The 26883-nt window shown below is 35.5% G+C and overlaps 1 long non-coding RNA gene across 1 annotated transcript in view; it reads right to left on the reverse strand.

Annotated features, from left to right (window-relative positions):
* Positions 1–5719: 5719 nt before the first annotated feature.
* Positions 5720–26883, reverse strand: part of LOC108513708 (uncharacterized) — a 23790-nt gene continuing 2626 nt past the window's right edge. The window contains exons 4-7 of the long non-coding RNA XR_001880989.1: positions 15155–15226; positions 13416–13459; positions 6710–6760; positions 5720–5788 (exon numbers count right to left, since the gene is read on the reverse strand). This is a non-coding gene — a long non-coding RNA (uncharacterized LOC108513708). The remainder of the gene's footprint in view (positions 5789–6709; positions 6761–13415; positions 13460–15154; positions 15227–26883) is intronic.

Below are 26883 nucleotides of genomic sequence, written 5' to 3' on the forward strand. Positions count from 1 at the left end.
GTGCTGGGAGTTGGAGACTGGAGCTGTTCCTATTTGGCCATCTTGCTCCGCCCCCACATATACATTTTTTAAAAGTCCGTAACCAAACTAAATAGACAAAAAGGCTAGAAATATATCTGTAGCTCACACTATATAAAATCCCCATGTAAAATAAAAAAAAAATCAACAAATATGTGGAAAATGTCATAAACAGATAATTCACACTCTCTCTCTCTCATGCACACACACACACACACACAGACAGTGTAATAACACAACTTAAAAAACAGCTTTAAAAAAGATAAATCACATATGCTAATGAGGGTCATGGAAAAGGACATTCTCAAACAGTGCTAGTGACATTGCAAATTAAAATGACTCTTGAAAAGCACTGTATCAAATATCTAAGCTAATTTGTGCTAAAACCTTAAAATGTTCACCCAAAAAATATTCATGCACATACATAGTCCTCTTCTATTTTAATAGTTATTGTAAATGGGATCACCTCTTCGATTTCTTTTGGTGTATAGAAATGCTACTGATTTTGACTGTAGATGTCATACCCTGAAACATTACTGAATTCCTTTATCAGTTTTAAGAGTTTTTTTTTGTTTTTAGTGGAGTCTAGGTTTTTCTAGGTATAAGATTATGTTATCAGCAAAGGGGACCGATTTACTTTCTCTTCTTCCATTTGGATGCCTCTTCTTTCTTTCTCTTTCCTCATTTTCTGGCTAGGATTTCCAGTACTATGTTGAATAAGAGTGGTGAAAGTGAGCATCCTTGTCTTGTTCCAGTTCTTAACAGAAAGGCTTTCCAGTTTTGCCCATTCAGTATGATGTTAGCTGTGGGTTTGTTGTATACGGCCTTCATTATTTTGAGGTACATTCCTTCTCTGCCACTAGGCAATTTTTGTTGGCTTTCTGCAATTACCATATGTTTTTATTTCTCTGTTTTCTATTCTTCTTTTCCTTTTAATCTATTATTTTATTTTTTCATTCCCCTTTGTCTTCACTATGGTCTATCTGTTAGTCCATGCCTCTTATAGACCCTTGCATCAGAATTGCCTGGAGTGCAATGTCAACCATAGAGATAGATACCTGGGCTCTATCGCAGACCCCATGCTATCAATGTTACTGGAGATGGGCCTGGTAAACTCTATCTAACATGTTTTCTATACTCTGAGAGTCACTGTTGAATCCCATACATAACACTTGTTACTGAAGCAGCCACTGGAGAAAAGAGTTCAAAAAAAAAAAAAAAAAAAAAAAAGCAGATCTTTCCTGGGTGGCCAAAATTTCATAGATCAGAGTAAGCTTATTGTGTTAGTAACAGTTATTTATACACAATATGTAGGTAAAAAGCAATTCAGGGACGTAAAAAAAAGATACACATGTGTATACATACATACACACATACACACTTTTTACCAAGTCCAGGGATTGTCAAAAGTACTTTGTAGGTCTCTATTTCTATTCTTCGCTTCTATCAGACTCACTCTCTGCCTTTATCTGTTTAGTACTTAGAATTCAACGAAGGGTTTTGTTTAATAAATTGTTCTGCTTCTCAAGAGAAAAGGCTTTAAAAATTATTGGTGTGGTTCTACCATAAACCTATTAAACTGACTTGCTACACATGCAGAACACAGAAACATAAGGTCAAAGACATACGTGTTCTGGGCTCTACAAGGGAAAGAAAAGCAAATCATCTACTACTTCTAGTTTTCCCTAAGACTGATCCCTGTTGAGAAATTCAAACATCTTTGACTTTATCTGTTAGATCCATTAATTTCTAATGTTTAATCTTGGACTTGATCTGTTAGGTCAACTTATGTCTAACTTTTTAAATGTTTGATACAAAAGAAAATCTAAACCACTACTTATCATCTGAGAGTCAATCCAAATGTTATTTCCCCAAGTGAAGACTTTGACTTCTTCAAGTATATTTAAAGAATCCTTCCCTTTTTTCTACCACACTTTACAGGCATTTAACACAGAATTGTAAATGATGGTTTGCATATCTTTATCCCCTGTAGACAACAGCCAAGGTGTAAACATTCATCTCGGGAAATCCAAGCATAATAGGTACATTAAAATAATTACATGGATCTATTTATAGAGCAAAAGACTCAGTCCTCTGCTCTAGGTAATCCTATAGTATCCTCAGAGCATCTCGGAAAAGTGTTACCTATTTTAAATTTGTCTCCTATTTTTGGATTTATGTTCTTGCTCTTTGATCTTCATTTGTGGTGAAAATGTTAAAAGAATGATGTTGCCTGCATGTTGCCTGTTCATGTTGAAAAAGGCACTATATTGAGGTGCGGTTTGAAACGTGACAGCATATGTAAATGTGTTGGTGACACTAAAAATACATGGATAAATGATGCATGACATCCACAGAGTATGCACAACTTTGTATTTATATAGTACCTACATGTAGACATTAGGATTCTATTTATGCATTTGCCAAGAAAGGGAAAAGTGTCTACATATGTCTCGTAAATATGGATCCGGGCTCATGCCCAATGCAGATGCTGCAGCGAGATGAGAGTGGGGAAGGGGCTTGTTGCTCTGGGAGCAGGCTGTCTGTCAGATCATTTCCCCAGAATAGGTTTCTGGAGACATGAACAAAGATGATGGCCCAGAGACAACAGAAATTTATCCAAAGAGGATAAAAATTCCTTTCCATAGTGGTTCAGTAGTATGTATAATTTCTTATAATTCTTTGAAAATTGGTAATCTAGAAATGTCAGATGTGATTGCTTTCAATTAGCCAATGTATTAAAAGAACCCAAGCACTCCCATTTACCAAGTACTTAAAGAGATCAGAGTTCTGCTTATGCCTTGTCTACAACCAGGATAGTGACTCATAAGGAGAATACAGAGGTTTACAAAGAGAAAGTGATGATATCACTGATGCAATATGTCTTTAAGGGTTTTGCCCTTAAAGTCAGAAAACCCAGGATTACAGTTACCATTTTAGCACTTTGTGTCTCTCTGACCTTGGGCCTCTGAGGCTGAGTTTTCTTATCTGTAATACAGGGATGATTAAGTACCTACCTCATATAGAGTTTTAAAAAATTAAATGGTAGAATGCTGGTAAAATAATTAGCACAGTGACGGTATAATTCAAAATGCAAAACATGATAGCTATTCATTACATTTATGCTCTGCTAATATTTCTCCTTTAACAAAATAGGGCTTCTTCATTTAGAATTACATTCGACTAAATAATGCTTTAATATTCTCACTCTGAAGTACAAATGCATAATTACAAAAAGCTTAGCACATACAAACTTTTCCAAAATATGAATTTTTTTCATTCATATTATGATGTTTTATCATACCTTACTCTGAGAAGTGTTCAATTGTTGTATCTCATTCAAAAATTCAATGATTAAGCATTCATCATATGACACTCACAATGTTAAATCAAATTCTATGTCTACCATCCTAGTCTGCCTTCAGATTTTCCTTTCAAATTAGTATAGGAAACTTGATAGCTGTAGGTTTGCTGGTCTGGGAGATGGTGCTGGAATACAGTGCATTTAGTCTGGTGAAGTAAGGAAGTCTCTATAATCCCGTTACTTTCCCCTGGTGCCTCAGTTTAAAATATATAACAGTAATTTTTACAGTAGGAAAAGTGACTTACTTATATAGTTATCAGCTTTTACTGCAAAAGAATTAATGTCCATAACCACTTAATTAACATTGTTTCTAAGAAGGTCCCGTCCTTATTGTGTACTTAAGTTGTAATGTTCAATGATGCAGAATCCATGTCTTGAATTAGGAAAACTTGGGTTTTTACAAGTTTAACTTTACAGGTTTTAATCCATATGAGGCATAAGAATGAAACAAAATGGTGGCGGGAGATCTTTTGCTCTTCTCATTTCTATTAAATCTTTGGCTTTTCTTTATCTTCCCCCTCCCTCCCTTCCTCTCTAATCCCCTTGTTCATTTCTTACACAGACAATCACATAAAAAGGAGATGGTGAATAAAATAAAAGTTTAGACTTTGATCAGCAAATGCGCCGATGGAAGTCTGTTCCATTTACTAGCTCAAATTCCTCAGATGAAGGATTTGATCTTTACAGTAAAAAATATTCCACCGTGATACTCTTCAAGTGTGAGTCTCACAGCACCAATTCGCCACCAACTCAACCTGCTCGACAATTATTCTCTATTCTTCTAACTCCAGAGAGCCTTACAAGTATGGAGATAAGTATATGCTAACCTAGTACGTTATAAAAGTCTGAGATATTACAACCATTATTCTCTCTAAAATAATTTTCTCTAAATAAAACAAGAAATATAATCTAAGTAGAAAAAAGTAGTATCTCTGTATCAGCAATAAGCAATAAATTGTTATTACCAATAAATGAAAAATCTAAATATATTTTAAACAAGTAAATGAATAGTCTTAAGTGTGATGACTTAGCTACAGAACAGAAAAGGCTCGCGATAGTTTAAAATAATAGTGATACAGTTTTAATAAGGTTGCATTTTTTATTACGTACATTTAAGCACTCTTTCTGATCTCTCATATTATACTCAGCAGTTAAGCAGCTTTTTTGTGGAGCTTTTCTAACCACCTCATTTAACATTAGGTATAACTTTTAGTTTAATTAAAGCATTCTTCTCTTTCAGTAATAGTCAATTGTTTTCAGTTCACCCATTATGTATAATTGTTTTCTTTGATCCATTCAAAACCTGGCTATTTTTCATGGTTAATTAAATCAACACTTGACCACAGCATTTAATGCTTAACTCAGTTTTATTTCTATTCTTGAGTACTTGGACTTCTGCACATACTGTCTTGAAAAGATTGCTCACATTAAGTTACGTACCACCTACAACTTGTCCCTGTAAGTAGAGGCAAAGTGTATATTTCAGGAATTCCAGCAGAGGGCAGTCAAGCAAGAATAATCATTTTTGCAAGAGGAGAAATTGATGATGATGTTTTCTGATATTTTTTCAAATCAAATTAACATCAGAGTATGTGTGTGTGAGTGTATATGTGTGTTGGGGGCTGGGGGTGGGTGGAACAAATCTATCCTTGGTGAGCCAACTCATTTCTCACTTAACCTCTCTCTCAGCTGAATAAGAGCCACTGTGTGCACAAGATAAGAGACAAGATATTTGCAAAACACTCCTAGTATTAAAACCAAAGCCATAAATTCTGTTACGACAACTGACATTTTCATCACTCTCTACTTTGGCTTCTTTTACATTATATGGATTTTAAGAATAAGTTCACATCATTGAAGAAAGTAATCAAAGTTTTGAAGAATAATACTTCTTGCCAGGAAATTATTGAAATAAATACATTTTAACTACAAACCAATGCAATAAACAAAAGTAAGTTGGCTTCAGTTTTCACAAGAAAAAAAACAGAAGATACATTTTCTATCCCTATTTAGGAGATGACAGGTGGAGTTTCCAATCCACAGAATGCTCATTTCTAACATGATTAACAACTCCTATATGCCACTTCTGGCCAATGAGCTCTCAATTACTTGCCATCTGTTTCTTTTCAAAGAGGCCTTCCATGAGCCAACAACTAGAAGCATTGCACTAGGGATCACCTGGCCAGAGATACAGAAGTTCTGTTCCTTTAACTCTTATACCCTGTCATATGCTGGTAAATGTTCAACGGCCAGCTTTTCAGGAGGAAAAAGCACTAAATCACAGCTTTTGCCAATTTCTGTAGTGTAAATTCTTGTGCCATAGTAGATTTCAACTTACCAATATGAAGTCACTGAACATGGAGTTGTAAAGAGCTGAATGGGACACCATTAGGTCATGTTCCCAACCTACAGATAGAGTGGACATAGCCACAAAAGTAAAGATAATAGCAAAAATGTAGTAAAATAATTATGAAATGGTAAGTTTCAAATACATACTACTTTTGTTTTTTGAGGTAATTTATGTATTATAAGTTGATATACTTTATTTTTTGATAATGTCTATGTTTAACAATTGGCTCACAAAACCACTGCAAATTTAACAATGATTTCTTGGGAACTGTATGAAATGACTCCAGTACACCACAAATACACCAGACCTTCTGGTACTTAATCTTAAGAGAAGTAGTACAACAAAACACAATGAGAGTCAAGATGGAGAAGTTGTCCATGTTGTTTAAAGCACTTCATCATCCTTTACACTCAGTTTTCTAGGCAGGAAAAATAATATCCCATTAATAGAAAATACTACTTACTTTTAAAATAAAAGGGACATAATTTTGACACATTTTGTCCTATTAATCATGTATGTGTCACTTTCATGCTTTTTTTTGCCCTGTGAACATGTTATCATTATTATTTATTATTAGTATTTTCATTCTTAAATGTTTCTTTCTTTTTTTTAAATTTTATTTTAAGCTCCGGAATACATGTGCAGAATGTGCAGGTTTGTTCCGTAGGTACGTACACATGTGCCGTGGAGGTTTACTACACCCATTGACCCATCTTCTAAATTTCCTCCCCTAGCCTCCCAGCCCCCAACAGGCCCTGGGGTGTGTTGTTCCCCAGCCTGTGTCCATGCGCTCTCATTTTAACATGTAATTATTTAACTTTTAAAAAATCAACTCAACTTTTAAAATTAAAAAATTGTATTTAAGAAATCACATTCATAAAGGGAAAATCATTAACATATTTTATAAATAGGCATTAACCCTAAATATAAATGATAAAAGCACTGTTAGTAAATTCTGTCTAGAAACCACTGCTTACCAAAAGCTTTGTATCTGAGGCCTGCTCTCTTTTTGCCAGAAAGATGCTTTCCTGAGTTTAATAAAATATTAAAAACACATTAGCACTCATTGAGACTTTTTCCTTTACATCATCAGGAAAATGGAAGCTGAATTAAATGGAGATTCTTGCTATGCAATTCAATGTTGTTTATTTTCATGTCCAGGTCTTGTATATACAATCCATTAGACTGCATCCTAAAATCATCTTACCTACCACTGGGGGTGCATGTTCCAAGTGTGTAATAGCACCACCATCCCACCAGTTGGTTAAAATCCACAGAGTATAATTTTTCTTCTCTAGATTACAGGCTCTACTAATTTTACTTCAAAAGTAGGTGACTTACTGTATGCATTTTGGCAAATTACTTAATCTCTGCTAATCCCAAGTTTCCTTCTTAGTTATTATGAAGATTAAAAGTACTTATCACAGTAATTGCCTGGGATAAAATCAGTGCTCAAAAAAAGTGCCTGCTGTAAATACTGCTCTGGGTGGTGTCATGATTATCAATAAATGTAGCTATGTGGTTTCCCAGCCCACAGCAAATTAGAAGCAGAGACAGTCTGGGATTGGCATTCTTACGGCAGAGAGAAACATCAATTTAACTTCTGCTCGTTCGTGAAAACACAGCCTACAAAAAAACAAAAAGGATAGGTATTTTAAAAGTTTAAGAGTTTTTAATACAAGTGTTTTGTTTAAAAAAACAAAAGGACAAGTATTTTAAAAGTAAGAATAGTGAGGAACCATGGAAGACCAGAACAAGGAGCTGACATCGCTTAGTGGATCTTGAGAATGTCATTAAATGACTATTGGGACTTGTAACCAGAACTCAGGGTTATCAAGAAAAATTTAAAATATATTCAAGTATTTATTTATTTAGGCTGGTTAGGGTATAGCACAGTTTGGAAATATTTTTATTAGTATACCTAAGTTTCTTAAAGGTGGTTAAATTATATAATTTGATGGTTTTGTTTTGTAGGCATAGAAAAAAACTAGAAAAATATATGCCAAAATCTTAATGGTTGCCATTGCTGGATTTGGGGTAATAGGTAATTTTTATGTTATTTTGTGTGATAATTTCTAAGTTTTCTGAAATGAATGTATACTATTTAATAATCTGTAAAAAACCAATGATTTTGTAAAAAAATTAATGAAGAGGAACAATTTCACTTTTCAGAAACTGAATAAAATTAATACCTGCTTTGATGAATGTCATTGAGTCATTACCGTTAGGTCTTCAATCAAGTGTTAGGAATTCATATTCGTATAAACTTAAGGAACAAATCATTTCAGAACTAATCCCATTGATGTATATTGATTTAAACTTCATTTTAATTATTATGACAAATATATGTCTTTTTGTCTCTCCTAGTTTGCTAGGTTGTTTTCTGATGAGTTTTTTTAAGAATATGTGAAGAATCATAAATCAAATGTGATAAGAAAACCTGGATTACACGCTCAAAAGATTGTTGAAGGAACAAGTGAAATAGTTCCTTCGTTTGGAATTTCACAGCAATGTGCCTGAGTGTGCCGTTTACCTCTCCACTTCTACTCCTTATGCTGCGTGTTCAGTGGATACTTTTAATCTGTAGAGTACGTCTATAGGTTCTGAAAAGTTATGCTTGCATTACTTATTTAATAATTTCTTGCCCTCTATTTCCTCTCTTTTCTTTTTAAAAGATACTTTTAGCTCAATCCAAAGATTTTTTTCCCTCTCCTTTTTTCACTTCCTTTCCTTCTTTTGGTTCCACTTTCTGGAAAGTATCCATGACTTCATCTTCCAATTTTAAAACTGATTTCTTTGCAAGCGTTTTAAAAAATTCTCCAGAACTCTCTTTTGATCTCTAGCTATTTATTTTAAAATAACACCCTGTTTTGTTTCATGGAAGTAATGTCAGGAATGAATGAGGATTCTAATTGGTTTTTAAGGTGATTTTTTTTTCTTATTCCTACTTTATTTGTGCGTGTTTCAGTTGGCTCTTTGCATGTATTCATTTCGACATCACGCTTCCTTGTTGCAAGATTTCCTCAAGAGCTAGTGGTCCCTGATCCATTTGTATGCAAGAATGAGTGATGAGAAAACTGCACTTAGTAGAATTTGTTTATTGGTTGCATGGGATGTTGTATTCCTAACCAGATCTCCAACATCAGTATGTGGGGATCTTCTCTTAGCAGCTGTTCTATTACTTCAGAAGAGACCTAAAGTCTCCTACCTGAGACTGAGGCACCTGGTTGCTGGTGTTCTTTGCACTGGCCAGGAGTAGGTGGCTTATTTCCAACTATCAAATTTCAATTTATCCCTTGTTTTTCATCTCTATCTTTAGTGTACTATTGCTGAGTCCTGGTAAATCTTTGAGTTAGTTTAGGTCCTCCAAGAAGCAAAAACCAAGATGCGATTAAAAGTTCAAAGATTTTATTAAGAAAAATACCCACATAAGAGGAAACAGAGAAGGACCTAGGAAAGGCTGGAAAGGCAATCCAACCACAATGTATGTCTTACGCCCAGTGAAGGACAGAGGGAAGGAACGTTGGGTGAAAGCATCCCAGAATGGACGCAGTCTTAAGAAGTTTGACAGGGCTGTTGTGGAGTCCTCAAGCCAAATTTAGGAGCTTGGGCCTTCCTGACATGCTGTCCAGCTTGAGGCTGCATGTGGGAAGCATAGGCTCACATAATGTACCACTGGGTTCCTAGCCCAGCAGCTGAAGCTTTGGGTAAGTGACACAATTACACTCCCTGCAGCCAGAAGTCTGAAAGGTACATCCTCAGCACCACCACCATTTTTGTCATGCTCCTCCTCATTCCTGGTTTTATAGAATGAAGTGTTGATTTTCTTATTTATTGCTTCTTCTGATGATTTTAATTCTATAATCACATTTTATCTTTAAACTATTTCCAGTCTTTGTGACTTGCTTCATCCAGTGTTCAATTTATTCTTCATTTGATCTCATCTTTTTTTTTTTTCTAAAATAGCTGGTTTTCCTAAATTTTGATTATAGAGTCAATGCTTGCTAAATTATACTTCTGTTAATTTTTTAACTAATCTTTTTGTTTTGAGGGAACTGTAGATTCACCTGCAGTTGTAAGACATACTGCAGAGAAGGGTACTTTCAATGCAGCTTCCTCTGGTGATAACATCTTGCAAAACTGTAACACAATATCACCACCAAGATATTACATTGATACATTAATGATGCAGAGCATTTTAATCATCATAGGGAGCCACCACTTGGTCTTTTTACAGCTGAGGTTACCTACGACTGACTCTCATTCTCTTCCTGATCCCTGGCAACCATAATCTGTTCTCCATTTCTATAATTTTGTCATTTTCAGAATGTCATATCCATGGAGTCACATAGTAGGTAACCTTTCAAATTGACTTTTATCACTTAGCATATATCCCTGGAAATTGATTAAGATTGTTACTTTTTATTGTTGAGTTGTATTCCAGGGAATAGATGTACCACAGTTTGTTTAACCATTCACCCATTGAAGGACATCTGGGTTATCTTCAGTTTTGGGGTTATTATGAATGAAGTTGCTATAAACATTTATGCACAGGTTTTTGTGTGAACATAAGTTTTTATTTCTCTGGGATAAATGCCCAAGAATTCCAGAGTTGTATGATAATTGCATATTTTGTTTTTAAGGAAACTACCAAACTGTTTTTCAGAGTGGCTCTACTATTTTACATTCTCATCAGCAACATATGGCTGATCTGGTTTTCCAGAACTTCTACATCATTTAGTGTTGTCACTATTTTTTTATTTTAGCCATTCTGACATGTAGTGTAGTAATATTTCATTGTGGTTTTCATTGGGATTTCACTAACTAATGAATAATGAACCTCTTTTCTTGTGATAATTTGCCATCTGTACATCTTTTTCAGTGAAATGTCTTCTTTATTTCTTTTACCCATTTTCTACTAAATTGCTTATTTAATGCAGTTTTCTGAGTTCTTTATATATTCTAGTTGCTAGTCCTTTCTCAGATAAGCGATTTGCAAACATTATCTCTCAGTACGTAGCTTCTATTTTTCTTCTTTTACAGATAAAAGTTTTTTTTTATTTTACAGAGAGAAGTTTTATTCTTTTACAGAGAAAAGTTTTTTGTTTTACACGAATGAGATCCAATGTATAAATTTTTCCTTTTATGAATCATGATTTTGATGTCAAGTCTAAGGATTTTTTGCCCAGTTTTAAATGGGTGTTCCACATTTAAGTCCATTGATACATTATAAGATAAATTTTAATATAAAGTGNACACGAATGAGATCCAATGTATAAATTTTCCTTTTATGAATCATGATTTTGATGTCAAGTCTAAGGATTTTTTGCCCAGTTTTAAATGGGTGTTCCACATTTAAGTCCATTGATACATTATAAGATAAATTTTAATATAAAGTGAAACTTAGTAGTTCTTTTGTTTGTTTCTTAACTTATGGATGTCCGATTGCTCTAGTATCATTTGTTGAAAGAACTTATCTTTTTGTTCCATTGAATTGTTTATTTATCTTTGTCAAAAGTCAGTTAAGTATATTTTTGTGGATCTATTTTGCTTTCTATTCTGTTTCATTAATCTATGTATTTCTCAACCAATACCACACAGTTTTGATTTCTATAGCTATAAAATAGGTCTTGAAATTGGGTAAATTCATTCTTTTAAAAATCGTCTTAGTTATCCTCCTTTTTTCCTTTGGAAAATAATTAAAATATGCTTGTCTATTTCTATAAAATTGTCTTTATACATTTCTGAAATATTTATTCTATATTCATTTAAGATCACAGAAGACAGTGTTGAGATTTTTTGCTCAACTCTCAAGGATAATTTTTAAAACTTAAGAAGAGATAGAAAATCTATTGGATTTACCTATATTGTTGCTTAGCATGCTTTTCATTTCTTCCTTACGTTCCAAGGTTGGAATTTTCATTGTTTTCTTTCTGTTTAGAGAACTTATTTTAAGCATTTTAGGATTAGTCTTCTTGTGACAAATTCTTTTAGTTTTCCTTCACCTGATGATGTCATGATTTTTCCTTCACTCCTGTAGGATATGTTACTGGATACAGACTTCTGAGTTGTTAGTTCTTTTCTTTCAGAATGGAAAATGTTGTGTCATTTTCTGCTGGCTTCCATGGTCTCTCTGATGAGAAATCTACCGTCATTTTAATTAGTACCCACCCCTAAAGTAAGGTCTCATTTCTCTTTCACTCCGTTCAGATTTTTTTCTTTCTCCTAAGTTTTCAGAACACTAAAACTTGACTATGATGTCTCTTGGGGTGAATTTATTTATGTTTATCTTTTGAAGGTTTGCTTAGCTTCTGGAATGTATAGTTTCATCATTTTTTCACCAGATTGAGAAGTTGGGTCATTATTTCTTTTACTACTTTTTCAGCCCTGCCATCTTTCTTCTGTCCTATCAGGACTCCAAAAACATAAATGTTATATCCTTTTCATCATACCCCAAATCCTCAAGGACTTGTTAGTTTTTAAAAATCTTTTTTCTTTCTGTTGTTCAGATGAAATCATTTATATTGTCCTACAATTCCACTGGGGTGACTTACTACGAACCTAATCAGTGAGGAGGTAGCGTCCCCAGTGGGCCTTTGCTGTCATGGTGGAGTAGAGTCACAGTTGTCCATGCTGTTTGACTAGAGAAGAGTGATTATTGTCTAAACGTTTTTGTCTTGCTAGGGTGCCTTGTTCTTGGTTATTTGTTTAGAGAGAGGAGGCTTTTGGGATTTTGTTGTTGTTTGTTTTATCTGTGCTCATTAGCATTTCTGAGCAACCAACTTCTTCAGCTGCTAGTATGTGATATACGAGGTAAAAAGATATCCCAGGGAATTCACTACCATGTCGTTTCTCAACAACTAGCATGTTGGTTTTTGGGCATTTTAAATATATAATATTTAGAGGATTTAGCTGTACTTAGCAAGAGGAATAGGGAAAATTACATCTCCTCCATATTCCTGGAAATAGAACTATTTTATTAATTTATATATATATATATTTGAAACATTTTTCTTCTCTGCCTCAAATACCATGTTCTTTATCTTTTTTACTATAGAACCTTGCAAAAATCCCACACTTTTCCCCACCAATACTTATCACTAAAGAAAGCAGGCTCTATCCAGGTATTTATTCATAAAATTCGGAGGTTTTCCTTATCCCTTAAGTATCAACTTACTTTTTCTTAGAATCCTTCCTTTTGTTTTTGAATTGGGGAATGGTTAACATGAACTGCACCTGGCCAATTTTCCTATGCTTTTCTCTTTTATATAGGGAATATTTCTTTATCTGTGAAATTCAGATCTGTCTCAATGATATGATTTTGTAAGGTGGCCTAATAAAAAGGGATATCACAAATTACTCATAATATCCGAAATAGGATATATTTCAGGTACATAGTATGAGTACTATGGAACCACTGCTCAAGGCTTCTTTCCTACCATATAACACATTAAGCTCATTTCATATTTAGGAATTGTCTTGACTGACTATTCCCTTTGTCTGAAGTGCTTTTTACCTAAATTTTTGCTAGACTGGCTTTTGCTCCTCATTTAAGTCTCAACTCAATGTCACCTCCTTAGAAATGTTGTTACTGACTTCCCAGTCTAAATTAAGCCATCCACAGTATGGTATTTCTGATCCTAAATTATTTTCTTCATAGCATGTCTTAATATTTGAAATTACCTTATTAAGTGATTTGCATGCATTATATTCATTTTATCTTCTTCCTATAGAACATAAGTTTAATAAGGAAGGAACTTAGAATTTGAATGAATGAATGAAATAGCTAGTATGACACATACATAAAACAGTTCTATATTTACAACCAGTTTTGAAATTTTGAATATGGGTGAAGAAGTGATGAAAAATATTATATGTGGAATTATCTTTCATTGATGGTCCTTATCTAATTGTATCATAAAGGGTTTATGATGTTTCCAGTATGATAATTTATTAAATACACATCAAGAAACAAACTCAGATTTTAGATACCAATACTATACTTTAAAAAGGGGGAGTTCCTGTATAATTTTAGCAGTAAATTCTAAGGTAAATCGTTTTACATATTTTATTCAAAATAGAAGATAATTGCTCTTTGGAATTTCAATGTACCTACACGGAAAAAAATGTTACTTTTTAGCCAGAAAATGTAGCATTGGTACAGAATATTTGGGAGATTAAAAAATGTTAGAGCAAGTAAACAGACTGTATTTTGAAATAATAACTTTGAGGAACACTTTTTGTGTTCTGGAGACTTTAGTCACCCACAGAATTTGTTTTTAACTTAAAATAGATAATTTGGTTTAAGTGCCTCTAGTGTCTTTTTTAGAATTTGGATCATAGTGTGTCACCAGCACTCATGTTCAAGTTTAAATATCCAAAAGGAAGAAGTTTAAGTGGAAATTTTCCTTATTCTTTAACCAATGTATCTATAGACTTTCTAATAGAAGAGTGCTGTGCAAGAGCTCAGTGTAACAATCATGTTCATAAAAATAACATATTTCACATTGACATTTGTTCTTAATACCTTTTTCTTTTAGTGTTCATTGGGGTGAATAAGTGATAGAAGGATGTGTTTGCTAAGGCAATTACCCATTATTGTTGAGTGGTCTAGCAGTCCCCTGAGTAAACTCTGCGTAATCTGTTTGTGCATAATATACTGTCTACAGTACTGTACCTACCCCTGCTGGTGGGGAGGAAACATTTGGGACTTCTTGCTCATACTGTTTCCTTCTACACTAAATGACCTCTTTTCCCAATCCTACCTTCATCTCTCTATAGCCAAATCCAAACTGTCTTTCAGCATTAAAAGCTCAAGTGCTTTTAATGACCACATAGAAAACTATTTTTCCTTCTCTCACAACCCCTGAGACTTTATCAATACCCCTCATTATAGTTAAGTATAATACAGGTGAGACAATATTTATGAACACATTTTATCCTATTCGATTCTAACTGTAATGAGGTGAGCAACTAATGAGTTGCTGGCTGCCTTACATGCTCTGCCAACTGCTCCCCACTTTCCGATAGCTGACCTTCCATTCTTTTTTTTTTTTTTTAAGACCGAGTCTCACTCTGTTGCCCAGGCTGGAGTACAGTGGCACGATCTCAGCTCACTGCAACCTCTGCCTCCTGGGTTCAAGCGATTTTCCTGCATCAGCCTCCTGAGTAGCTGGGATTACAGGCACCCGCCACCATGCTTGGCTAATTTCTGTATTTTTAGTAGAGATGGGGTTTCACCATGTTGGCCAGACTGGTCTCAAATCCCGACCTCAGGCGATCTGCCCACCTCAGCCTCCCAAAATGCTAGGATTACAGGTATGAGCCACTGTGCCCAGCCTGATCTTCCATTCCACTCCTCCATTTCTCATGTGCATGACCTGTGAAGAAGCAAATGTGCTCCAGCAACCAGGATCACATACCAAGCAGCAGCATCTTGGGAAACAATGTTTAGTGATGGGTGGATGCTTGACCTGCTCCCTGGGTAACAGGGTCTGAAAAGAAAAAGAGAGAGAGATTGATTGTCTCTCTTCATGTAGCTCAGACTGTAAGATCTAGTGTTGAAAGTGAATCACATCATTCATCTGATCAAAACCCTCTCAGAGCTCCCATGATCCTTGGAAAAAAACATACAGTTCTTCAAACAGCCTGCAAAGTCCTCTGTGACCTGTGTCCCCATTAATTCTCACTTCTCACCTCTTAGTTATCACACGATCTGCTCTAGGCATGCTGGCTTCTACGCTGTTCCAATACCCCTGGAATTGGAACCTGAGACCTACTATAGACTAAATGTTTGTGTCCCCCTAAAATTCATATGTTGAACCCTAGTCTCCAATGTGATGGTATTTGGAGGTTGGGCCTTTGGGAGGTGATTACGTTTCGGGTGGAGCCCCTAGGATTGGATTGGGGCTCTTAAAAAGGGATGAAAAGAGAGCAGGCCCTTACCAGGAACCAAGCATGCTGGCACCCAGACCTTGGACATTCAGCCTACACAACTGTGAAAACTGTTGTTTAAGCTACCCAGTTTGTGTAGTTTGCTATAGCAGCCTGAATAGGCTAACACAGAACCTTTGCCCTGGTTATTCCCTCTGTCCGTGACCATCTTCACTGATGCACTGGCAAGATCAAATCTCACATTTCTGATTCAAGCCTTTCTGCAAGTGTTGTCCTATCAATGAGGCCTATTCTGACATTCTGTTTAAAATCACAACCTCCCTTCTCTCCCCTCCCCTATTTATAGCATACTCAGTCCCCTTCAGTCTATTCCAATCATTTATACCTTTAGCACTTAACACTTTTTAACATTGTTCTTTTCTTTTTCCTTTTTAAGACAGAGTCTTGCTCTGTTGCCCAGGCTAAAGTGTAGTGGCGTGATCTTGTCTCACTGCAACCACCGCCTCCTGGGTTCAAGCAATTCTCATGCCTCAGTCTCCCAAGTAGTTGGGATTATAGGCATACACCACCACACCTGGCTAATTTTTGTATTTTGGGTAGAGATGGGGCTTTGCCATGTTGGCCAAGCTGGTCTCAATTTCCCAGCCTCAAGTGATCTACCCGTTTTAGTCTCCCAAAGTGCTGGGATTACCGGAGTCAGTCACTGCTCCCGGCCCTAACATTTTCCATATATCTTATTTCTGATGTCTACTGTTTGCTGTCTGTTTCCACATACTATGGTATAAGCTTGGTAAGGCCAGGTCTTTTTGACTTGTCTTCACTGCTGTCTGTATCCAAGTACCTAGAACAATGTTTGATATCATGAACATTCATAAATATCTGTTGAATAAGTAAATATGCAGCCACATCCTAGTGTATGATGAGAGAAGCAGAAAAAGTAGGTCTGAAGCTACAGAGAAACATAAAGTATATGCATATATTTCCTCGGGCTCTTCTCTATCTCTGCTGTGTTAATAATATAAACTCCCTCCTCTACGTAGGCCAGTTCCGAAAAATTACTATGGCTTGAACTAAGACTCTAATATATTTAAGAAGGCAAAAGCCAAGAGCCAAGTTTGTTTATTTCTATCTTTCAATTGCCCTCCCTTGATTTGTTGCAATGCCTTGCATACAATGCATATATTTAAGTTAAGTGAATGAATGCAGCTTTGCTTAAATAAAATCTAACTTACTAAGATATTTGCTTCACACTAAGGAATTTTTGTACTGCCACTGCTTATAGTCAGGAAATCACCCTGATGATGTATTTACTTGCCTGTGTTATCTTAGTCTAGTTTGCTATTAAATTGATTTCTGTACATTGCAGGTCAGTGTTTGTGGATCTTATTTTAGCATGTTGCAATCCACCTAATGACCCAATTCATGTGTTGGGTGGTGATCTCCATTTCTCTTCCGCTAAGATCTGTAATCAATATATCATCAGTGGGTAATCAGCGCATGTCTTTGCATAATGGTTTAGCATCAGTTTCACTGCAAGATCTGCTTGTGCATTTCAGAAAAGAGTCAACAACTCGAAGCTAAAGCGTAACACCTCAGAGATGGTGCTGCATCCTTGAATAGGAAATTTTCTAAGACTGGATTACAAATATATAAAATACTAACATTATATGTGTAATGCCCAATTTCATTCTTGAAAACAAAAACTGTAATACATCTTTTATAAGAATTTTAGAATTAGAAATTATATTATAAAATACAAATGTTACTTAGTCTATCAAAGATGAGGATTTGGAAGGACCCAGATCAACTCAGAAAGTGTTAGAACATCTTCCCTAAGTTTTCATTTTCTCTTCAGGTATTTCTGTTTGAGAAGATTTTTCCCCTTAAGTAAACATTTAAGACAACTCTTTCCTTTTCTTTCAAAGCACATAGTAGGGAAGAAAGTTTCAAAGGAGTTGTGCTGAAACAATTGGATATTTGTATGCAAATAAGTAAACCTAAACCCAGACCTTAACCACAGTTAATCAAAATGTATCATACACCTGAATGTAAAATGCAAAATTATAAAACTTCTAGGAAAGGATATAGGAGAAAATCTGTCTGACCCTGGATTAGGTGATGAGTTTTTATATACAACACCAAAAGTAAAAAAAAAAAAAAAAAAAAAAAAAAAAAAAAAAAAAAAAAAAAAAAAAAAAAAAAAAAAAATTAAAACAATGGAGCCAAAAGATATATATTTCAGTATAGAAGATAAACAGATGTCAAACAAACATATGAAAAGATACCCATCAGTTATCATTAGGGAAAGGCAAATTAAAACAACAATAAGAAATGCCACACCAATCATAATGGCTAAAATCCAAAAAAATTAAAGATATCGATTAATGGTGAGAGTGAAGAGCAAAAGGAACTTTTCTTCAGTCCTAGTGAGAACACAGAGGGATTCAACCACTTTCAACCACAGTTTTGCAGTTTATTACAAAGCTAAACAAAGCCTTGTCCTATGATCCAGCAATTGTGCTCTTTGGTATTTATCAAACTTATTTGAAAAAACATGTCCATGTAGAAACTTGCACACAAATATTTATTGCAACATTATTCATAATCAACAAAACTCATATGCTCTTGAATAGATGAATGTATAATCAAACTGTGGTACAAGCATATAGTAGAATATTATTCAGTGATAAAAAGGAATGAGCTATCAAGCCATGTGAAGATACGGATCAGTATTAAATGCTGTTGCTAAGTTAAAAAAAAAACAGTCTGAAAAGGCTACATCCTATATGATTCCAATTGCATGATATTCTGGAATAGGCAAAAGAATAGAAATAGTAAACTGATTAATGGTTGCCAAGGGTTTTGGAGAGGATGAGGGGAGGGTTCAATAACTAAAACACAAAGGATTTAGTGCTGTGGACCTTTTCTGTATGACACTGTAATGGTGGATAGATGACACAATGTATTAGTTAAAAGCCATAGAAATTTACAGCACAAAGAGTGAGCTTTAATGTATGAAATTTAAAAAGTAATTTAGGAAGTTAGAGAATCAAATGATAAAATGCAAAATGGGACAAAACTATCTGACTGAATTACAAATGTATAAAGCAGTCTCACTTGAAGGTGTTCAGAGAGAAAGGTTCTGATCTAAGTAACACTGAAAATAACTGGAATCTGCAAGACTAAGGGCAAAAGGAACTGTATGTAAGAACAGACTCCACTTGATAAAGTTAGTTCCTATGGTAATATGGGCTAGCACTTCTGAAACCACTCGACATGCACGCTGGAATGGAAAAAATGAAAATTGGTGAAAAATATTGGGAACTAGATTTCTCTGTTGGAGCAGGTTAGAGATAAGCAAGGGGAGAAAATTAGTATGGTCTATGTGGTAATGGATTAGAGATGGAGACATCAGTATAAACTCATATTTAATTTAATATAGATACAGATTGCTACATGTAGAATGCACATACATTTATATTTATACGAGTTAGTATACATACATGTATTTCTTTGCTCTGTCAGCTAAGAAGGTCTAGAACTGATGATATCCAAGTAACAATTAATACAATTAACATTCATATATTGGTTTTTTATATCATTCACTAATAAAAGGAAGCGGAATACATCCTTGGAGGAATGGCTTATTCTAGGGCTGGGGCAACAAATTTAGAAGATTAGTCTGGAGCATCTTGTAATGAAACGGGAGAGTTCTCTGACCCCTCTTGCAGGACTTGTGACAGAGGTGTGGCTCATCTGTTCAGCCGTGCACACTCAAACCCATTACAGGAAGGGGAGCAAGCAGATGGGCAGGTGCAGGAGCCAGGGAGGGTGCTCCTTGGCTCTGGCCCCATGGTAGCATCCAGGGGCGGGTGTCTGTGACTCCTGAAGCCCAAATGGGCAAGTATTAGAGTGCATTCTTTTAGCCTTGTTGTCTGCAGATGGCTTAAGTGTTAACCAGCTCAGTGCCCTCTTGGTACCCAGGTCCTTGTCTGGTGTCCAGGAAGAATCAGGTTGCACAGAGACTTGAAGGATGGTGAATGCCAGGGTTTTATTGAGTGGTGGAGGTGATTCTCAGTGGGATGGATGCGGAACAGGAAGGGGGATGGAGTGGGAAGATGATCTGCTCCTGGAGTTTGACCGTCCAGTGGCCGATCTCCTCTCCGATCATCCCGAGCCAAACTCCTCTTGGTGTTCAGACACTCCTCTTTTCTCTTTCTCTGCCCTGCCATTCTGCCGTTCTTCTGCAATTTTGTTCATCTCCTCATAGAGCTGGGAGTTTGCGGGTTAAACAGGTATGGGATAGGGAGGTGTGCCAGCCCGAAAGGCAACTTTTGGGTGTGAAGACAGGAATGCCTGTTCTTATTTAGGGCCACAAGTTTCCAGGCTTGAGGGCAGAGTCCTTGCTGGTTAACCGCTCTCTTCTACCCAGTATTTCCCTATCTCCTGTCCATATCAGTAGTGCTACAAAGTAGAGGCTATGCTCAAAACACCCTCAATAATGGAGCTCTGTCAAAGGAACATGGGAGCCAACTGAAAAAGCTCTCAGTGACCAAAGATAGAACAATTTGAACAACAAAATAAAATAGTATTGGATTATAATGTAAAATACAAAATAAAAGTCCATGGTTTAATATGAATACATAAATATATGGAGGAGAAAGAACAAATCCCACCTGCAGAACAATTCCAAATAATTTATTTAGATACTCTACCCTCAAGGGGGAAGAGTACAACTGACCATTCCTCAAGAGTAGGCTGGGCATAATGACTTCCTTCCGCAGAGTACAGTAATGAAAGAAGGAAAAAATAATTTTACAATGAAAACTTGACAAACCTCCCTTTATCGAGGTGATCAAGGCTAATGTCAACAATGAAAAGCCATACTACAAGTATATAGCCTTGATATAATGTGAGAAGAATCACACTGTGCCTCTTTGGTCTCCTCCCAAAACTCAGGACTCCAATCTGCTCATAAGAAAAACTTCAGCCAACTCCCCATTGATGGATATTCTACAAAATGCCTAACCAGAACTCCTTGAAATTATCAAAGTCATCAAAAGCAAGAAAAATTTGAAAACACTCACAGTAAAGAGGAGCCAAAGGAGGCATAACTATTAATACTAAAGGTAATGAGGTATCCTATATGAGATCTTGGAACAGAAAAAGAGCCTTTGGTTAATATTAAAACTACAAAAAATGAACAAAGTATGAAAAATGAATAAAGTATAAATTTTATTTAATAATAATATACCAATATTGGTTCATTAATTGTGATAAATATACCATATTAATGCAAAGATTTTAATAGTAGGGAAAATCGAGTGTGACATATTTGGGAACTCTGTACTGTCTTCCCAATTTTTCTGTAAATCGAATGCAATTCTAAAATAAAAGCTTATTTTAAAATGTAATGAGGAATTGGCTTCAAGTACAAAACTGTCTTCTTTAAAAGAGTAACATCTCCAATTCTATCTTCCTTGGCACTTGTAACTCTTCAGAGCATTTTACACCCACTACTAACTTTTAGTACCTACTACTCATGTTTGCCAATGCTGAATGACTTAACTATAATATAGGAACAAGCCACCTCTTTACTCTTAACTGCCACAATATACAAACACTGGCCAAAGAAAAAGGGAACGGGAGAGAAATTCGAAGATGAAAGAGACCTAGACAAAAAGAAACATAATCACACTTACATTGGAAATGCCAGAGTCACCAATAATGACTTTAGGCAATACTGACTGTCCCTCAGCCATTGGTTGAATATTTCTGCCAAAAGATAATGTTTCTGGAAATAAAGGGTGTATATCTCATAAACTCCCTGTTACATGCTTCAGTAGAATTCCTAAAAGACACTTAGGATTCCTTTGGAAAATGTAGCTTGCAGTTAGCCATTAATCAATCAATTTAGTGAAAAAAAAAGTGCAATTGGGTTCTTCGGAAGTTAATCAGACACTAAGACAAATGCTTTGGAATGCAGATAGTGTAAAGCCAACTACACTGGTGTACACCATCAATATATCTCAACTCAAAGTTGTCATCAATTATTCACGAATTCTAAGCCAGCTAAGCAGTTATGCTAAGATACAGATACTTTCAAAATTTTCCACTTATTAACAAGTGGTGTCAAATATGACAGCAGGTGTTTACTGCAGCTACTGAAGATATAAGTTTGAAGTGAGTCCCCTAAAGTTTCTTATTATAGACACCATGTGATCTCTCCTCAGTTTTCGCAAAGAAAAAAACAGTGCATTCTGTCATCACTATTTAATTTCTGCCTCAAACAAAGTGACCCCAAACACTCAATGGTAATAGCGTTTTACAACCAGAAATGGTGTAAACAGAATAAGGCATTGCTATTAAAAGCTATATTCAGACTACGCTTTGTTACTCTTGCTGTAAAAGTGCTCATTTTTCTTGTAGTAATCCAACAAGAGGATCTGAGGATTGAGAGTACAAGGACAGTTTTACGTCAAGGCTCCAATAACCATGTGTGCAAATATTTACTTTGGATTTGATACTTTCTTTGATTCCCAGGGGTATCTATCAACAGGCTTTACATATTACTGATCTATTGTAAATATTCTTTCATATATCCAATATCAATAAATAATATTTTTAAAGTTTCTTTTTATTGGAGTGCCTATCATGTGCTAGAACCTGTGTCTTAACAAGGAAATACTTTGCTGCTGCATAATGCCATTAAGGACAAATTTCTTTCTGCCCTTCTGCTCTAATATACTGTTGGCTTGTGTCCTCATGAACAAGAAATGACCACCTGCACTTCCAGGCATCACATTTATATTCTTGACAAGAGGGAGGGAATAATCAAGTGGAAAAAAGTGTTTGCCTCTTGAGGTTTTGTCTTCTTATATAAGAAGGAAAACACTCCCTATCAGTGTTAGTCTCCCGTCTCATAAACCAGAACATTGTCACCTGCCCAATCTTAAACCATCAGTGGTCAAGGGGAAGAAGATTATTTTATGCTGATTTGTTTTGACCAACTAGGATTCATCCTCTGGCCTGGGGTAGAAATGTACCCTTACTGAGACTATGCAATCTTTCTTTCATCATGAAAAAAATCAGAGTTTTGATTGGTGGAAATAAGAGTATTCTTGGTTGTCTTTAAAGCAGACCAAAAAACAGGGTCTGCCTCACAGTCCTAGATGCTAGTGGGAGAGAATTGCTCACTTTATGCACGAATCCTTCTGGCTCTTCCATGGTCTCTTGTGGGCTAATTATGGAATCATAGCAGAGCCAAGCTGAAGAAGGGGGGTGACTTGGATGACTCTCCCATTCCCTTACTCTATCAAGAAACTATATCCCAAAGCACCAGAAAGAGGGATATGGTGATGATGGTGCAAATAGTAACAACAATAAACATAATGGCAATGACTCACATATGTATGGCACTTTGTCTGATGTACAAAATCACATTTTAATTACACAGCCACCCTGAGAGGCAGGTGTTTTCAGCATTATGCATATTTTACAGTAGAGGGAACAGACTCAGAAAGGCTTATTAACTCATTCAAGATCACTATGTTGGGGTCCACCAAATGACCCCAGCTTTGATTATTCACCGAGAACTCACAGGATTCAACTATATGCTGATATAGCTGTACTATGATTTCTTACAGTGAAAGGATACAAGCAAAATCAGCCAAGTAAAAGGTGCAAGGGGCAAAATCAGGAGGAGACCAGCTGCAAGCTTCCAAGAGTCCTCTCCCAGTGGAATAATGCAGTATGTATTTAATTCCCCCAATAATGAATTGTGACAACAGGTATGGAACGTTGTCTTCCAGGGTGCTCATTAGACATTCAATGTCCAGAGGTTTTATTGGGAGCTGTTTACATAAGCACCGTCTACCTAGCACACACTAAAATCCCACGTTCCCTGAAGGAAAGCGGGCATACAGCATAAATCATATTGTTTGTCCAAACAGTTTAGGTGCAGTGAACTACTCTTATCAGTTAAGGTAGTAGGAACCCTCCAAAAATCCAAGTTCCCATATTCCAGCCAAAGGCCAACATTTTAAGCAGGGCTTTCTAAGGATAGCCTGCTGTTAACTCTTCTGCACAATCATCTATCTAGAGCATACCAAAACCTGGACTTGAATCTGGGTCTTCTGATTCTATATTTCATTATCCCCCTGTTTGCTTTTGAATATGGTAAAGGGAATTTATAACATTAAAAAGAAAAGAAAGAATAAAGATATCTGTATCTAATTATGATTATGAGAATCAGAGAGTTTACATATGTTGCCCCAAATCACAAGTCAACATTTGGAGAGAGAGAACTAGGATTCTAGCAAAGGCTTGTTCAAATGCTGAAGTCAAATTTCCCTCTGTAAAACACACTGCTTTTAAAATCAATTATATAACAAATATATTTGAAATATATTATAAATCTTGGTCAATAAATAGTAAAAATATATAACTATAATCTTTACATATTGGGAAGTAGGAATCGAAAGGGTTTAATTCTTTAATGAGAATTTTGGGATCTGTAAATTAAAATATTTCAAATAAACTAGAGAAAGGAAATGAAATTTTAAATATTTAGTATCAAGTGCTTAATTAAAGCTATGGTATATGTGATCAGTAGAGAAAATATAAAATCAAAAGTAATTATTAGATAAAAGATAAAGTGATAAACATCGTATTTAATTTTATGTAAATTTTCTTTGAGTGCATGAGTAGTGGATTTCATTTAAAGAATCATATTTTTATGATCAATGTATAAAATGCTCTATTATTATTTAAGTTAGCGTGTAAGTCCATACCCTAGGAAGAGGAGTAGATACAACTTCAACTATCAGTTATGGCATATGATTATGCCAAGTGATGCAAGATCTCCCTAAATAAAGATTGCAAAATATCTATCATTGTCATTGCAAGAAATTATAATGAATCTTGGGCATGCAAGATGTTGAGCATTTATTTATTCATATTCTTTGCTTGCTGCTTTTCCCTAGAGAAAACTAACAGCTGAAATGTAGCCATCAAGCAGAATATACAACAGGGAAAACAAGCACTTAACAGGGTAGCTATATTCCAACTTTGCCAGCCCACTCTCAGGAAGCTTTGACTAGAAGAGGAGCTGGTTCTCTGTTTATGATTCTAAATCTTGGACCACCAGAGCAATTATTTTAAAATTAACTACCTAAGAGCAGGAGACATATTAAGTTAGATATTATTATTAAATCATTCTGATTTTCTGCAACATGAGGGATAATATTTGATTCTCTGGTGGTGGTCCAGGAACAGCTAGTGATAGATGAACTCATGGTAGGAGCTCTATTCTTCCATAGAATGTTTTCTCTCTCTCTCTTTCTCTACACACACACACACACGCACTTTCCATTACGTCTAACTCTTCTAACAAAAAGGAAAGATGATGATTCTCTCTAAAGAGAGGACACATTAAGTATGGACATTGATGAAAATAAAATGTTGCTAATAAGTTCAACTACTGAATTATTCTACCAAGGCCCATCTCAGACATCAAACTGCTGTGGTTTACTTATGTTTTACAAGACTAATGAAGAGCAAAATCCGCTCCTAAGTAGGAGATGTCCTTACCAATCCAAAGAACAGAAAATGTTAGTTTCCTGACGCTTGACTTTTTCTGACTCCCACAAGTTTCTCCCACAAACCTCCAAGATTGACAGATATGTCTTTGAGTGGGAAAGGGGAACTCTGTGTAACATGGAAATCTCAGGAAAGGAAGTAAATTCTTGTGAAACTTTAGAGATACCCACCGTGACATTGATTACTCTTGTCCTACAATCACCAGTATAAAAGAGTACTTGTGAAGCATACAATTTCCAAGGAAACTATGTTAAAAATATATAATGCCCTCAAATTGGTCCTTGTCTCAAAACACCTGGGGTCTGCTTACTTGTTCTCTTTCATAGAACTTAATATGTAGTTCTTAGAGAGTCAAATAAACTGCTCACAATTTTCAAGCTAAAGCCATAATATATATTACTGAATCAAACTCCAAGATTAGGAGATGTCCAAGCTCATAGATTTTTCCGGGTGCTGAGTGCTATTTGGTACAGTGATTCTTTAAAATATAAATTTGACCTTGAGTGGAAGTCTATTCATTTAGAATATGAGGTTCCTTTTTAGGAAGAACTTTCAGTCTTGTTGCTGATGTCAATTCCTAACTTCAGCCTGAAATTGTTATATTGGCAGAGTGCCTGGACTGTGATTCCCTACAGCCATTGAATCGTCTTTTGTTTTCCAAGATGGGGTCTCCTGGTTGGATACAGCTATAACAGCATAGTGGGAAAGATTAATTTGAGATTAATATCATATTTCAATCTATCCTTTGAAGAGTTTGAAGACTGAGATCACTCTTTTTAAACATCAGAATAAGCAGATTTACCCTTTGTCAATGCCATAATGAAACTGTTTTGTTGGTGGTGGTGGTAAATTGAATTTAACTTCTATACTTCGCAACCATGATATGAACCCAGGATACTGACTAAAAATTACCCAGACAGGAGTGGGCACAAGTCCAGGATACCTACAGTACATCAATGCCACTCACAATTATAGCAGGACAATCCCACAGTGGCAAAGTAAATAGGCTGTCTTTATTTCAAAGCAGCTACTTTAGTTATTCAACCTCAGAGTGTTCAATTATAATTGTGCGCTTTCTCTCTTACAAATATTGTCTATGGTATTACAAAAAAATACTTAGATAAATTTTTTATGAAAAATCTTGAAAATTATGACTGTGTGCTGGTATATTATAAAGTAACAAAACCTAAGCATATATATTTTGTTCTACTTAACACTATAAATCCTCCAACAAAACAAACTGATGGATATTTGAGGAATCTAAGGGCTAGCCATACGGTGCAGGTACTATGTACATAACTTTGTGAAGGAAACAAAATAGTAAAACATCCACACTTTGCTCTCAAGGAATTTGCAGTGTGCTTGGAGATGAAATATACCCACCAGCTGAGAAAATAGCATTAATTCACTGCTCATGTGTTAAGCACTGTGCTACATGTTTACTTATCTAAAGAACGTCTTTTATACCCATTCTACATATAATGAAACTATAGAGCTTGTTTGTTTGTTTTTTTGTTTTTCCCAAAGCGGTAGGTTTATGGGTGAGGGTTGCGACGAAATTCCAGATCAACCTGGAAGCAAATCAACTTTTTTCCCATAACATTACACTGGCTTTGATTAATAAAATCAGGTGTCCAGAAAAAAAAAAAAAAAAAAA

Source organism: Rhinopithecus bieti, unplaced genomic scaffold (assembly GCF_001698545.2).
Source record: "Rhinopithecus bieti isolate Rb0 unplaced genomic scaffold, ASM169854v2 scaffold_2436, whole genome shotgun sequence".
Taxonomy (NCBI): Eukaryota; Metazoa; Chordata; class Mammalia; order Primates; family Cercopithecidae; genus Rhinopithecus; species Rhinopithecus bieti.